Raw genomic sequence first — 17090 nt, forward strand, 5'->3', positions numbered from 1 at the left:
ATTGAATGCGAATAATTGAAACGGGGTTCCAAGGGGTGAAGCCCCTGGCGGGGTGCGGGACAGCGTCCCGTTCGAAATTTTCTTTTGAACAGTTGAACCCTTTCCCAACCGACGTAACCGTTTCTGAACAATTGCGTCTTTTCGGTTTCTGTTATTGATCTCCTATATAAGGAGTCATTTGGCCTCAGTTTAAAAAAAAAACGAAACCAAACTTTCTCTCTACATTCCTGAACATTTCTCTTTTCCAGAAACAAATTGTTCTTCAAGAATTATCCCCACAAAGATTTCGTGAATCCAGGCAAGAATAGGGTCGAAATACTTTGTTCGGAAAGTGTACGAACACGATTCTTCGAAGTTATCCAGGATTATCATACCCGATTATCTAACATGTTACACCTGATAAAGATGTTCTTACGACATTGTTTTGATAGTTGTAATCAAATATTTATGTTGTTTAATTGTTGTATTTGTTTGTGTTGTTGTTTAATTGTTGTATTTGTTTGTGTGGTTGGTTAATTATTGTTTAACGGTTGTTTTTAAGTTATTGTTACTAAATCTTATGATATTTATGAAATAAATCTTATGATATTTAAATCATTGTTTCGTTTCCAAAACGATTCAATGTCCCAATTCAGGTAATCTTACTGTCCACAAATAACTCAACCACAACGATCCAATTATGATAATATGGACACCGAACTCAATTACAGCAGCGCCGTTGGCGACAACCCCAACTATTGGAAAGAAATGATGACAAATTTGTGAAATACCGTTGAACCTTTCGCAAGACCTTCACACTAACCACCATTGCATTATGTCAACACTCAAAGACACCAAACATCTCAGGAAAATCGTAGGAGACCTCAAAGGCAGGCTAACACATCGGGATGTGGAACAGATATACGTTTCGATCGGGCGAGTTGTTGATTTTCTTGTCAATTGTTGTGTATTTTAACTTTATAACATAATATTATTATTTATTTTTCATTTTCTCTTTTATTTCAATTTAATATAATTATAATTATAATTTTTTTAAAATATATATATAAAAAAGCATGTGCCATATGTAATGACGCATACTCTTAATGTCATAATGCATGCGCCTTGACTTAACGTGCATGTTAATGTCATCCCTAATAACACTTTATTGCAAATATCATATGTATACATATCAAATGACGCATATATTTTTAGAGGAATAATGTTTTTATTTGAAAATTTAAAAATGTGTTATTTTGATATTACTTTTAAAATGATTATTTAAAAAAAATCTAAATAAATAAAATAGTTTAAAGTAAAAATATTGACATGTAGTAAATCTGAAGTCGACATTAAATAAAAACTTTCCATATGTCATCTTATCTGAGCTTAATTTTTACTCCTTTGTAAAACGGTTCATTTTCCAAAGAAAGAAAGAAATAGAGTAAATTGCATTTTCCAGTTATGGCTTCAAGCATTTTCCAAAACACAGCTAAATTCTAGCTTCTTATCATCACCGATGCATGCGTATAGCACAACTTCCAATCTCATCATCAGGTTATTCATCTTCTCCGCTTCTTCAATATTCTAATTGCACTGTTTCACCCTTCTTAGTCAATTCTAATTCACTCTTTTGTACCTCTACTAAACCAACAATCTCTTCCTAACATGCCATTCTACATTGAAATTTTTCACACCGTTGAAAACCCATTTGATCTAGTGACATGTTTTAATAATTTTATTTTGGTTTTTATGTAATATATGTCTTTACGTTGAATGCCCATTAACTGTTTGTTGAAATGTTTCTTCGAACTGTTGCGCATTTTGTGGTTACTTATGGTCACCTGTAAAATACTTATGAATTCACTTTCTAAATTCGAAACATGAAAAGGAGTTATATTGTAAAACAATTAGGGAACTGAATGAATGTTACATTATAGAATGTTGAAAGTCATGACTTGGATAGTAATATGATATGAATAGTGGTTATAAGTTTTTTTTTTCTGAAATCTTGGTATTCTGCCTTTGCCTGACTAATCCAAGGAGACCAATCCCACTGTTCACTTGCGGGCGTCTTGCTTAAAGCCAGAGCAAGGCTCCGTATGAACTTGGCCCAACACAGGAATTGTTTGCACCTAACGGAATTCGAACATGTGACCTTGAGAGGAGCACAATCTCAGGACCAAAGCCTTCACCACAGACCAACCCCTTGGGGGTTTAAATAGTGGTTATAAGTGGTCAGCATCTTTGATCTTAGCTTTATAAAGTTGAATTAAGGCCAACTTATTTCTTAAGATTTTAAGATAGAATAGACAGAATTTTAAGTGCCATATCAATCTCAGCATTTTTGGGCTTGCATTGTTTTATCAAAAATTGTTGACAGCATTCTGATTTGAATGTTCTTTTACTTCAATTATGATCAGATTACATAATCGGTTCCTATTGGTTAAGGATTTTAGGACAGAATATTGGCATCAACTTGTTTACGGATGACATGTGGTGAAAAGAGAGGTATAAGCTTTATTCTTTTCTTTATACAATTGTCACAACAAACTTACAAATTAAATCTTTTCATATTAGGGCATTTGGTCTAGTGGTATGATTCTCGCTTTGGGTGCGAGAGGTCCCGAGTTCGATTCTCGGAATGCCCCTTTTGATGAAGGTTAGTAGTTTAGCTTTTCAATGTTTTAGTTAAATACAAACAAGCTCATTGATTTTTTATTTATCATTGAAAACTGAAATCTGGCAAGATTGACATATTTGGTTGGTTAAATAAAATACTAATAAGCATCAGTTTTTGTATTTTAAATTTTTTAAGATCCGGATACTGTCAAGTTTGACTTATGTATATACTGCCATACTGGCGTGTAGTACTAGTAGTAGTTAAATAAAAATTAACAGCAGAGAGACTGCATGTGAAGAATGCCTTGTTGAGATAAATGCTGGAATACATGAATACTATATTGGTGTTAGCTGAAAAACATGTTGGTCACAGAAGACTGTTGCTAGTCATAGTTTATCATTTGTCTTTCAAGACAAATCCAAAATTAAAACCTGAGTCATCATAAATAATATATGTATTTTTTTTTGCATAAATCAAAGTATGCTTATGCATAGCAACATAACTATGAGGTCATTTAAGAAGTTTTCCTTTTCTAATAAATATTTTTCTAAACACTCCGATTAAGAATATAACCCTTGTCCAAATAGTTTAAGGATTCAAGTATTTAGCACTTGTGCCGCACCATATTGGTGTCTCTTTTAGATACCTTACATAGAAAAGCATGTTAGCTTTAGGAGGTTAGATAGCATTATCATTTAGATGTTATAAGTAACAATTGCAGGTTTGGTCATTTACATGCAATCTTACAATAAAACTGCTGCAGACCATGTCGTATCCATGAACAATTTCAACACTACAGAAGACAGAGATCTCACCTAACGTTCCCTATTCCAACGTGGGCATTTGGTCTAGTGGTATGATTCTCGCTTAGGGTGCGAGAGGTCCCGAGTTCAATTCTCGGAATGCCCCTTTTTTTAAATAGAGTTGGGTTATTTATTATTTCCAGTGCTCCATAATTGTCTCATATTTTAGTAGTTATACTCATTTTATTAGTATAATATCTTGTAGATATCTTATATTATTAGTTATTATACTTATTAGTTCTTTATAATTTGCTTTTATTTTATTGTATATATTCTAAACTTTGATACTTGTAACTTTGTAATTTTATATGTTCGTGTTATTTGAAATGATACAAATATATAGTTATATATTACGAGTAGGGCAGGGGTTATGACTGGTGAGCATCCTTGACATTGTAGGTTGGTTTTGTAATGTTGAATAACCCAATTTTAAGATAGAATACAAAATGTGACTTACTATAATTGTTGAAGGCTCAACTTCACAGTGCTATGTTCAATGATAGGTCAAAAAATAAAAATGTTCAGAGTAGCTCAAAGTACAGTATAAACCTTTTAATCAAAGGTTTTGAACTTTGAAGAGTGAGCAATGTAATGTAGGCTCCCTACTTTTGAAATATCACAATTCACAACAATATCTTTGTAAGTTTTCATTGCCTTCGATGAATTCAATATTTTACAGTGCGATTACTGCAGCTAACAACCGAGTTTCCCCCCTTTATCAAAATTAAAGGGAACAGTTTAAAAAGGAAATTTCATGGCTTTGACAGAACCCCCAATTTCACCAAATATGACAATAACAATAAAAATACAGAAAAACTCGGCAAGCACAATGCTTAAGGCCTAAAAATTACTTTAAGCATTGTGGGCGTGCATTGCTTTATCAAAGTGGTTTCTGATGCATAGTTTGATTTGCTTAATGCATTTATTCATCTCACGAGTCACCATATAACTAAGGTATTGAATGTTGATAGCATTCTGATTTGAGGGCTATTTTGCTTTAGTTATGATCAGATTACTTTATCAGATCCTATTGGATATAGATATTAGAAAACAAATATTAGTCTAGTGGTATGATTCTCGCTTTAGGCGTGAGAGGTCCCGAGTTTGATTCTCAGAATGCCCCTTTTGAAGGTTAGGAGTTTGATTCTCAATATTTTAGTTAAATCCAAATAAGCTTAGTGTTATCTATTTATTGTTGAAAATCGATAAATTGCAAGGTTGACTTATTAATTGGTTAGCTAAATACCCATAAACATCAGTTTTAAGCCTCGAGATGAATGCTAAGATACATGAATTATGTATCAGTAGGCAGACTCATATCCTATTACGACAAACTCTCCCTTTACAATGACAATTGACATATAGTTTCTTAGATAATCATGTGAAAAAGTTGGATTGTTGTATGAGATGAAGTGGTTGGTAGTAAAAAGTCAACACCAAAAGGGTTGAGATCCATGAGCTTGCTGCACCGGATGGGTGGAGTTACTAGACGAGAAAGGATCTCTAATGTAGATAAGATAGTTAAATATAGGCTTAGTTAGTTTGAACATGTAACAAGGGAATCTATTAATTCTCTAGTAATGAGAATAGATCATATGGATGGTGGTTTGGTGGCTAGATATAGAGAAAAAGTATGAAAAATACTAATGAAACTATTAAGAAATTTTTAGTGGTCCTTATTTTGGTTGTATATATGATTTGTGTTAGAACATTATGATGACTTTTGATCTATTTAGCCAATCTTATCTAGTGAGATAAAACTTGATTGTTGTTTTATGTGTACTTTAAGATGCATAAGCTTTTTTTTTTTTTTAAATTCAACCATGAGCTTGTGTGTATTATTAGTAATGTAAATTTGGCTATCAATTGAATGAAAAAATGACATGTGGTAAAACTAAGAGGCCTAAATTCATTTTTTCCTAAATTAATGACATGAACTAAGTGATTCACAAAATGATTTTTTTTCTGTTAGGGCGTTTGGTCTAGTGGTATGATTCTCGTATTAGTTTTTTAAGATCTGGAAGCTGTCAGGTTTAACTTATGTCTATGCTAATGTGTAGTACTAGTAGTTAAAGAACAACTAACATCAGGTGGATGGAATGCTTTAATCGTCTCCATAGGAACCCGGCTCTGTGGCAGTGTGATTCTCAATCTATTGTAAATCCCTACTTTGATAATAAACAGCCTTTACCAATTGTTTCTTTTCTCAGTTATAGCTTGTTGCTGTTATTCAATTTTCAGGACCTAAAAAATTGTTAAATCTCAGCTTAGGTGGTTTGGACATGTGTGGAGGAAATCGATCGATTCTAGTTAGGAGAAATGGCAAATAGATCATGTGGATAGTGGTCCAATCACTAGAAGTAGAGAAAACCATGAAAAATACTAACAAAACTATAAAGAAATGGCAAATGAGCTTGTGTATAATAGTATTGTAAATGTAAATTTGGCAATACAACTCCTACATAGTAAAAGAATTATTAAAATATGAATGATAAAGACAACTCCTACATGGTCTTATATTTATGACTCACAATCATCATAAATATTTAGTTCTTGTGCCACACCATGTTGGGGACTCTTTTTGATACCTTACCTAGAAAAACTTGTTAGCTTCATCCAATGGTCTCATTATCATGAGAAGACCAGCATCTAGTTAGCAGCTGGTTGCTGTTGGCATCATTGAGACGTTTGCGTATTCAGATAGGCAGATATGGTCAATTACTGATTTACATGCAATCTTAGAATACAACTGCAGCTGACAATATGGCATGCATACACATTTTCATCGCTAAACAACATAGGTCTTACCTAACCTTTCTTACTTCTAAATGGGCATTTGGTCTAGTGGTATGATTCTCGCTTAGGGTGCGAGAGGTCCCGAGTTCAATTCTCGGAATGCCCCTTTTTAGAAGAAGGTTAGGAGTTTTAACTTTTTTCTATGTTAGTTCAATACATATAAGCTATGTGTGTTTTATTTATTGTTGCTGATTTTGAAGCTGACAAGGTTGACAAACTGATTGATTAGTTAGGTGAATATCAATAAGCATAAGGTTTTTAAGATCTGGAAGCTGTCATGTTTGACTTATATGTAATACTGGTAGGTAACCCAATTTTTTATTCAAATCCTTGTGAATAAACACAATTGTTGATTCAAATCCTTATCAAAAGTAATAAATAACTGAGTCAATGTTGGTTGAGTTTTTACATGACATCATGAAACAAGAAACTTCTCTCTCATTGATGGATTTCAGTTCACTACACATGTGATACAAGCAATATAGTAGGTTTAGTCTATTTTGATATTTGCCCTAAGGATGTTGTGGTGCATTATGTAGCGGATGCACTATCTACGAGGGCAGTGTAATCTCCTTCTTTTCTGGGCCTTGGCCCTTTTCAAGCCCCCCCAAAAGGAAATTTTTTGAAATCAAAGGATCACACACCACTTACATCTTTTCTGTTAGGTCTTGCTTAGATAATCTTAAATGAAATTTAATAAAATTGGAAGGAAAAAAAGGATAAAGTTTAAAACTTGTAATGGATCGGCACACTACTTAGATATTTTCACATTGATGCAATTGATTCCCTCTGATGCATATGTGACATGCTACTTGATAATGTATCTGTTAGGATATAGAATAGCGAATAATGTACTAATTTTTGCTTCTTTCTAGTTTTTCTAGCATTGTTTGCAATGGTCCATCTAATTTTAAATGCATTTTTCTAGCATTGTTTGCAATGTTCAATCAGATTTTAAATGCATTTCTTGCCTTGATGACACCCAACCTATTGGGTTAGTCCCATCACCTAACTTTCTTGCCCAAGAACAAGATTCTTGGAGAACATCTCCTTCATAAATGTTGCCTTGACAAGGTCTTATTTGGAGAACTTCAACTTTCTCACTTCTACTCAATCCCTTATTTCGGATCTAATGGCGGGTCATAGAGTCCCTCTTACCGTGGGTTATATGACTGCGACCTTCCATCACATTCTTTATGTGGTCTCCCATGTGTTAGTTCCAAGGAAATTCAACCACGTGCAACTGTTGAGGACCGATGTTTTGGTCACTTGGCTACCAAGCCGCGACATTGAGACCAATTAGGCCAGTTGGGTAATTCAACATATATTAGATTGCCGAAGAAGTGGTAACTAATGGTTACTATTTAAGGATTTGATCACAAAGATTTTGATTCAAGCTAGAGTCACTCTAGAGGGGGAAAAGTTTGATCCTAGCTGCTCAATGATTGAGAAGAATACTTTAAAGCAGATGAAGATTAGAGATATGGTGTCTTAAAGCAAAGTGCCCCGGCTGAACATGCACACTAGGCTCTCCAGCAACCAGGACCAACCAACAAAGCCTGGAAGAGTTTGATTTTGAGTTACCTTAGACTTTTCCAACAAAAGCTCTCTTCAACACCATCCTTGCAGATGATAACATGATGCTTTGAGATAACACCATATCATTTCATTAGATGTTTGCCCAAGTAGCCTTCCTAGCTAATCACTTGGCTAGCACCTGAGTACCAGTTCTTTCTGGGCCGTTTAATGATGATGACGATGACAGCAACCAATAGTTATCTTGTACTGTTTTCGCTTGTTTTATCTCTTTTTTTAAAGATAAGACCACCACTAATGATCAATATGGTGGCAAATGGGTCCAGGACGTCAGGCATGCCCATTCACCCACACTTTTTTGCGGGCCGAACTTAGATTTTAGGCCTGCACCCCGTACTATGTCAGCCCTGTTTTTTGTGGGTGCAGGCATTAATGGAGCAGGCATGAAATTTTCGTAAATTTTAGACTTTAAGGTATAATATCCAACGGGTCGGTCCTATCCCACTCATTTTTTTTGGGACAAACAAATGTTTAATGTCCGGTACCCTTTATTATGCCCATCCAACTTCGCCCCATTTTTTTACAGGCTTTTGCTGAGCAGGTCTAAATGGGGCGAACATGTCCATTTGTTACCCCAATGGTCTCTAGCCACCACCTTCGACCACCACTATTCTGACCATCACCAACATGTACCGACCACCACTCATAACCACTTCCAACCATCACCTTCGATCACCACTTGATCCACCTATGATCTCTAATATGACCATCGTAACCACCACTCTAACCATCATCAATTATATATTTGACTATCATCTAACCAGCATCTAGTTAGCAGTTGGCATCAGTGAGACGTTTGGGTATCAGATTAGCAGATATGGTCAATTACTGATTTACATGCAATCTTCTTAGAATACAACTGTGGATGGGCAATCTTCTTAGAATACAACTGTGGATGGGCTTGGTAAAACATAGTTTTTAAGCTATAAAATTCTAAATCAATACTACAGTTAATAGTTGTGTATGAAAATCTTTATACATAAATGCTATTTCAAACTTGCAACGTGCTATTCCACACCAATATGATATTGGTAAGTTATTATTTGTGTTACCATTTTAAAGATAGATTTACAACTCTGAGTGAACCAGCCTCAGAACCAGCGGTTAAGAGGTACGCATGGTGAAAGATGAGGGAAGGGTTACCCTCCATTCCAATTCCATTTCTCTACTCCAGGGTCACTTATTTACCAATTTTCAATCTCTTTTTTTCTCTCTCTACTCTCTCCGAAACCTTAATTAATAAATTAAATCAATCTCTCATAATTTTTTTAATCAATTATCAATGTAAGTTTTTTATTATTTATTCTGCACTTAATGGCCCAAACCCTAATCTCAATTTTTATGATGCTGAAACTGTTTGCGCACCCTCTTCGGTAGTACTATTAATTCCTTATATTAAATCTTATATTTTTTTAAAGGAAATTTTATTGTATTAATTGAGTTTTTTTTGTTATTTCTTAAAGAAAATTTGTTTATTTAATACTTTTTATTTTTGTGAAAATTATAAAAATAAAAAATATAAGTTTATGGTATAATTGGTATGTAATCCTTCAACTTGTAACTTTATACAAGTATAAAATTTAGAAAAGAAATTATAAAACATGTGTGAAAAAAAATATGGCATAGATAAATATCATTATAAAACATGAAAAACATGTGAAAGAAATTATGTATAATTATAAAAGAAATTATAAAACATGTGTGAAAAACATGAGAAAAAAATATGGATGTAAAAATATATATATAAATGTTATAATGATGTATAATTTATAATTTTGTGTTTCATGTAAACAATTCAAATGAAGATTAAATAACTCTACACACAAATATTATTAATTTTACTATTTTTAGATCGTAATACTAAATATGAAATAGATAAATATTGTATCATATATGATTTTATAATTGATATTAAAACAAAAATATATTGATACTATTGCATTAAATAGATGGATTTTATGGTTAATAATAAATCGAAATGTATAGGTACAAGAAAATTAAGTAGATGTGATTTTATTATTGATGGGTAAATATTTGATAAAATTTAATAATTGATAATAAATTAATAATATTGAAAATTAAATAGATATGATTTTATAATCAGTAATAAATCAAAGATGTATAGTAAAAGGTAAAGATGGGTGTAAATAGATATAATTTTAAGTAACATGGTCTCAATAAAAGTAATGGAAAGTTTTACATAAAAAAATCATTCAATCCCAAGGAATACGTAAAGACACTACTAATAATGACAATATATTTTTTGTTTAAAATTTGAATTATTTCAATTAATATAGAAATGAAACTAATTATAAATACGAAATTATGTTGAAGGATCTAAAATCCTTTAGAAACGATTTGTAGTATCATAAAACAATCAACTTATATATTGATTTGCTAATTGAAACGCATTTAATTGCAATATTTTATTTCAATAATAATAATATTATTTTTTAGTACCGTAAATGTTGAATAATTAAATTACAATTGTATTAGAATGTTACATAAGTACATGAAAATGACAAATATAGTCTTCTTTAAATATTGAAATACAGTCTTCCAAAGAGTTAAATAATTATTCAAAATAATCTGATCAAAAGATTTTTCATTCTAGGTAAAAACAAAACTCAGGATATTAAAGAATTTATGAGAAAAAAATTTACAGTCCATTTTTTTCTTAATTGATTTTGTTTGCTAAGATAAAAAAAAATTAATATAATTTTTTTTTGCTTTTTTTTTTGTTATTTAGCATTAAATTATATTTCTTTCATAATCAGAATGCTATTTTTTTCACAATATTAGTTATTATTAATACATATTGATCACATGAAATAAAATTGAATTACAAAATATATTAGTATTATTAGTAATTAAAAATAATTATTCATATCAATAATAATGATTAATAATAAAGAAGAAAGAGATACAAATTTTATATACATTTTCTAACCATCTTTAAAATTCGTTTGCATATTTAATAATAAATTGAACAATGTATCCATCTTTCTTATAAATATTCAATACATAATAAAATAAATTGAATAAAAAAATAACAAATTTGTGTTTTTCATAAGAAAGTTGTGTTTTTCATATATCATAATGATCTCATGTTTTTTATTAAATATTTACAAATATTTATAGCAATTTTTAGTACAAATATTACCATTTTATCATTAAAAAAATACAATTTGCATAGATATATATATTTATGTATAATTTTAATTTATATATTCCTAATACTAAATTAAAATCATAAATATTAAGCTGTTAAAATATATAAAAACTGAAATCTATTTTAATATGGATCTAAATAAGATTGAACATTTTAAGAGTCAAATATTTTTTTTTAAATTAAGTGAGGTATAAAAAAATTTATATTAAAAAGTATATGTTTATTTTACTGTATTTAAACTTAATCACATTTTTAAGTTTTTAAAGATAATAGATATAATGTTTCATCGAACTCAATCGAGACCCACATCTTAATATACATTTACATACTATAAAGCAGCAACAATAACAGTAATAATCAAAATCTTTGGAAAACAAACTTGTTAAAATAAATTAACATAATAAAATCAAATACCTCAAAGGTTTAAAATAAAAATTAATTAACAATTAACTCATCAAAATTAAGATCCTGATTGCAATTATCCTAAAGAAACTTTAAAATAGTCAAAATAATAGAAAAACCAAAAATATTAATGAAGGAATCATAGTATATCAATATGTTATAATGAATTTAGGTTTCTCGAATGTAGAAAAAGAGGATGAAATCGAAATAGATGGATGAAGTAAGGAGGATGAAACAAGATGGATCAAGAAATGCATGAATCAAGGACAATGGAAACAAATAACATACTGATAATGAAAATGTTTCAAATGCTTCATAACCACTGCATATGAATCATACTTATATTGGTAGAGAAATATGGTTCTAAATCATAATTAAAAACTGACTTTTAATTATATCAATGTTAATCATAATTACAATGAGATAATGATACGAAAATGACCATTTAGAAAAGGAAATTAAATTAGCAAAATTCTCATTCTCACAGTTACAGCTTCTTAACCATCAAAAAAACCTAAGTTCAATCGAAAACGCGAACTCATCACCGCGTCTCTCACTTTCCCCGTCTCTCAATTATAGAGCATCTTCAAGCATATGTTGAAAGTTTCATCTGTTGCACTCACGAATTCACCAAGATATGATAAATCATTTGTGGTTATAAAATGGTAATTATGAGTTTAGATTTGATTTGTGCTACGTTAAATTTTGATTCCATTTTTGTTACTTTGTTACTCCTTTGCATTTCATCAGCTTTTGGTCAATTTTTAGGCTTTTGGAAATGGTTCAGTGGCATCATGGATAATGTTATTTACCCTATATAGTTTCTCGATTGATTTTTTAAAAAATAACCACCATTTTCAAAAATAATTCCAAAATAATAATTTTTTCAATTTTTTCTCCAAAATAACCACCTTTAAAAAAAGATGCATCAGATGAACAGCCGCATCCGTCTTGCATCAAGAGGGGGCGCCAAGGCCTTAGACGCCTGCATTGGAAGCCTCATGAGGAGGGGTCAATGCCCATGGTGCATGCATTGTGCCTCATGAGGAAGCGCCAATGCCTATGGCGCCTGCATTGTACCTCATGAGGAGACGCCAATACCAATGGCGCCTACATGTCTTGACATGGTAGGCGCATACCCTCTTGGCGCATGCATTTTATATCTCTTCACTATAAATACCCCGCCTTGTATGCAATACTTTTCATAGAAAATCTTCCCCTACTACCATATTTTCTTTCATTTAACTCCATTATCCTTCAACTTTTTGAGTTTTAACCATGTCTGAATAGATTCACAAGCGAAATGTCGATTTAATATTTTCCGTTGTTGCGTCTCCGATAAAGATTCGACTCTGGAATATAGATTCGTTTGAACGTCTTAATCGGACGTTGAACAGTTGGTTAGATGGAGAAATTGGAGATGGTGAAAGGATTAGAAGAATCCAATGACTTGTGCCCACGTTCAACCAAAATGGAGAAGTGCGTGAATGGGTGGATATCAAGACTGACCGAGGCGTTCATAGAATGATGCATTACATGTTCAAAATTGTTTTGATGGTTGCAATCACATAGTTCTTGTATTATAGTTATTTTAATTGTTTGTGTTATTGTTTATGTAATGGTATTTTCCTCACAAACTTATAATATGAAATAAATTTAGTTTTTCATATATTGCAACAGATGTACATGTGAATTTATCTGGTTGTGCTTGTAACACCCTAAACCCCACACATAATTTATCGCGTAAATTAAATATTAAATAAAACCACGTAGGGTGTCACACATTCATAACACACATGACCTGCTCCGTAACACAGATTTAACAGTAAATTTCAATACACACATTTGTAATAAGGATGTTTACACGATATCCCACTTATATGAATCATACTTGGGATGTTTACACGACATCCTTCTCATCTGATCTGTACTATGCATTCACATAATAAGACATTCATAACTTGTCACTGCATGCTCACTTCCATTTTAAAGTATCATCGCAGCGGAATTATCATCACAGTTATGGAAGATAAAACAAGTAATAACATCTAGTCTCAACTTCAATTTTAATAACAAAATAAGAGAGTTGTAATCAATCAACTCAACATCTTAAAAATTCTCAATAATAAAATTAGTCTTATTACTTCAACATAATCAGACATAAGGAATAAAATAAGCGTTTAACCCAACCCGGTGTTACATGATCAGAGCAAGGTACCATTAATAAAAGCGACAAAATAAATAAGTAATCCAAGAGCTACCTTCCACTTACTTCAACAATACTACTCTTGAGTATCTGCACGATGCCCATGTAGAGGCAACATTCAAACAGAAGGGGTGAGAATTCATTTCAATAATAACGATATAGAATGAAGAATAGAGTACTACATCTACACAATCATGCACAATAATATATCACATTCTTACATCCAAATCATAATCAACATCATACACGACAACATCTCAATTATCATCCACATCATACAAAACCACATCTCAATTATCATTAACATCATATGCAACAACATCTCATCCAACAACACATCAACAACAACCAATACAAATGCAACACTTATGCAATGTACTCAACACCGACTCGACATGCACGTGGTACAAAATATGAACACTCAGGTTCATCTTACTCCATGATCCCCATCATAGGATCGACTCCCTCATGGAACCAGAGAACACCAAAATTGTCACCATCACCAAAGGCAACGCTTCACTAATCCCCCATAATAGGAATTAGCTACTCGCACCTGATCCATCACAATGGGATCGATGCTCACCAAAACTCGTTACTATCAACATAAGTAACGGTTCACTAATTCCACATAATAAGAATTAGCTACTCGCACCCGATCCATCACCATAAAATCGAGGCTCACCAAAATTGGACCGAAGCTCGTACACCAAGATGCGTGACTCTTAAATAACATGCATTAACACAACAAGGTTCATCTAAAGGATCCCCACACACATCTCATTATTTATGCATCACATCATTCTTCATGCAACAACCAATTCATGTTACCACATGAATAATATCAACAAACAACAACAACTCGTCAACATCTTGACATCATCGACATAACAACATAATTATCACACAATGATATTACAACAATGCAACAATTCATCAACCAAAATGTAGAATATATCTCTTTGGGAAAGGCTGCTTATGTGATCACCTATCCTCCTTGACTACTCGGGTGTGTTCTTTCCTCTCTCTTCTCTCTCTTATTTTATGTTTGTTTCTTTCATTGAGGACAATGCATATTTTAAGTGTGGGGGAGGGAATACTTTATTTTCTTTGTTTTTGTTCTTTGTTTTGTTTTGTTTTTGTTTTCTTTCTAAAAAAAAATTGCATTTTTGTTGAAAGTTTTGGGCTATAGAATAATTTGAGATTAGTTTGCGGAGACTTGGGAAAAATTCACAAGATCGGTATCGTCTTAACACCGTAAGTCTCCTGCATATGGAAATCGATTCGAATTCTTATTATGTTTTAGCCTTAAATTCTCATTTTCTGACAGCTCTTGAGTAGTTTATTTCAGCAGTTAGCACCATCTCACACACACTCTACGTAGGGAAGCCGATGAATATAAGTGAGTGTTCTGAAAAAGAAAAAAAAAAAGAGAAAGAAAAAAGGGAATGCACCTTCTAAGTTTGGTGACCCTCACCCGGTCACTTAACCCAACGGATGTAGAACCTTCAAAAAAAATTGAAAATAAGACTAGTTGTCAGTTGGTTCAGCGGTTTCTGGTACTGAACTTGGTAGGACGGATTACGGTCCGATCCCCCGCAACTACAACTGAATAAGCAAAGGGTTATGCCACATAGGTACTAGAATCCCGTGTAAAAAGGATCAGAGCCACTAACCGGTCGCCTTGATATGAGTGTGTGGAGATAACGAGCTTAATGTGATTGCGCCTGAATGAAAAAGAGTCAAAGAAGGATGAGTAAGTTAGGCTTTAATATAATAACATGATTCGAGTTGATTTGTGTATTCAGGAGGTTTATGTCTGCATAACTGTGGATTAGTATTCTTACAATGTCCTTAGTGTGCAAGATTAGTACTTATCGAAGTAAACTTAACCGAAGATGACTTGTAGCCTAGAATGAGTAACCGTTGATATGTCTGTGTTTTGTTTTGTTTTTCATTTTGCTCAGAGTGCAAAAGTTCAAGTGTGGGGGAATTTGATCAGTGCATTTTGATGCACGTTCTTCCATGTTTGTACTTAAGCATTTCTTCGGTTTGCTTTGATTATTTTTATGTTTTAATGTGTTTTCATAATTTATGTTATTTTTGCACTTATTCACTATGGCAAAAATGACTTTTAACAGCGCATCTTAGACAGCGCTTTTAAAAGAAAGCGCTGTCTAAGGTTAAAATTAAAATAAAGCGCTGAAAATGTTCCAAGAAAATACTAAAAGCGCTGTCTAAGGGGGGGTTTAGAAAGCGCTTTTGGAAAGCGCTGTCTAAGGCCCCCCTTAGAAAGCGCTTTCCACAAAAGCGCTGTCTAAGGTCTAATTAAAATAAATTTTTTTGCATTTTCGTTCTCAGTACGTATTTTTGTTTTCCCTCTTCTTCACTCACCTCTCAGACACCCAAAACACGTTTTTTCCTTCAACGTTCGAAAACCCTATTTTTTCCTCCGCCGTCACCCAAACAAGCGACCGCCGCCGTTTCCGCCACCGTTTCCGCCACCGCACGCACTCCTCATCTCAACAATCTCAACAATCTCAACAATCTCAACCCTATTTCAACGTTCGAACTGGTATGTTTCAACATACTTCTTTTTCTTTTTTATTGTTTTTCCTGTGTTTGTGTGTTTTTTCTGAGCATATATATAAAGTTAAGAGTGGATTTTGGGAATGAGGGAATTTGTGTATAAGGTTAAGAGTGATGATGGGAATGAGGGAATTTTTCTGAGCATATATATAAGTATGTTTCAAGATACTTCTTTTTCTTTTTTTCACAGCAGTGATGATGTGGATTACAAATACATAAGGTTAAGAGTGGAATTTGGGAATGAGGGAATTTGTGTATGTATGTATATTGAACATATAAAATGCAATGTTAATGATAGTTGGTGATTTGGGAATGAGGGAATTTGTGTATGTATGTATATTGAGTTGTGTATGTATATGTGTATGCAATTTGATTTTCTTTATACTTGCTTGGTATGCATGATGAATTTTGAAATGCATTGCATGTTGGGGCTGTCATGACTAGGCTTGGATTTAGATGTTTAATATTGTTCAAACTTCATGTTTCCTTAGTGATTATACTTGAAGATTGAATAGGTAGTTTTTTTTCTTTTTAACTGTGAAAGTGTTATTCATCTCACTTTCATTCTAAAGGAACAAGATTTCTCCCATAAAATGATTGAACGAACTCTAATATAGTTATAGGTATAGTTATAGGTATATTGTAATAGAAAAAGTTTGATTCTTGTAATATAAAAAATGAAAGTGATGAGGTAATTAAAGTTGGTATATTGGCGTATCGGATACGTTATTGAAGTTTATATTAACATTGGTTATGTATAGGTTTTTGAAGTTTAAAATGAATTAAAGCTTATAATTGTTAGGATATTCAAAGATACTACCTTAGCTTATAATTGTATGGATTAATTGTTTACTTTAATAAGTAGGAAAACCATGGATAAAACATGGATCTGTGCCGATCGAATGACCAAAGAGTACGAGAGTGGGG

General features: G+C 32.4%; 1 long non-coding RNA gene and 3 other non-coding genes across 4 annotated transcripts; all 4 read left to right on the forward strand.

Moving 5' to 3' along the window:
* Positions 1-1360: 1360 nt before the first annotated feature.
* On the forward strand, positions 1361-3758 carry LOC127094877 (uncharacterized). Its single transcript, XR_007792656.1, has 4 exons — positions 1361-1536; positions 2403-2490; positions 2560-2641; positions 3366-3758. It is a non-coding gene; the product is annotated as an uncharacterized LOC127094877 (long non-coding RNA).
* TRNAP-UGG (transfer RNA proline (anticodon UGG)) lies at positions 2559-2630 on the forward strand. Its single transcript has one exon. It is a non-coding gene; the product is annotated as a tRNA-Pro (tRNA).
* Positions 3440-3511, forward strand: TRNAP-AGG (transfer RNA proline (anticodon AGG)). Its single transcript has one exon. It is a non-coding gene; the product is annotated as a tRNA-Pro (tRNA).
* Positions 3759-6235: 2477 nt separating the features above from the next.
* Positions 6236-6307, forward strand: TRNAP-AGG (transfer RNA proline (anticodon AGG)). The gene has a single exon. It is a non-coding gene; the product is annotated as a tRNA-Pro (tRNA).
* Positions 6308-17090: the final 10783 nt, after the last annotated feature.

Source organism: Lathyrus oleraceus, chromosome 6, assembly GCF_024323335.1.
Source record: "Lathyrus oleraceus cultivar Zhongwan6 chromosome 6, CAAS_Psat_ZW6_1.0, whole genome shotgun sequence".
Classification (NCBI taxonomy): Eukaryota; Viridiplantae; Streptophyta; class Magnoliopsida; order Fabales; family Fabaceae; genus Lathyrus; species Lathyrus oleraceus.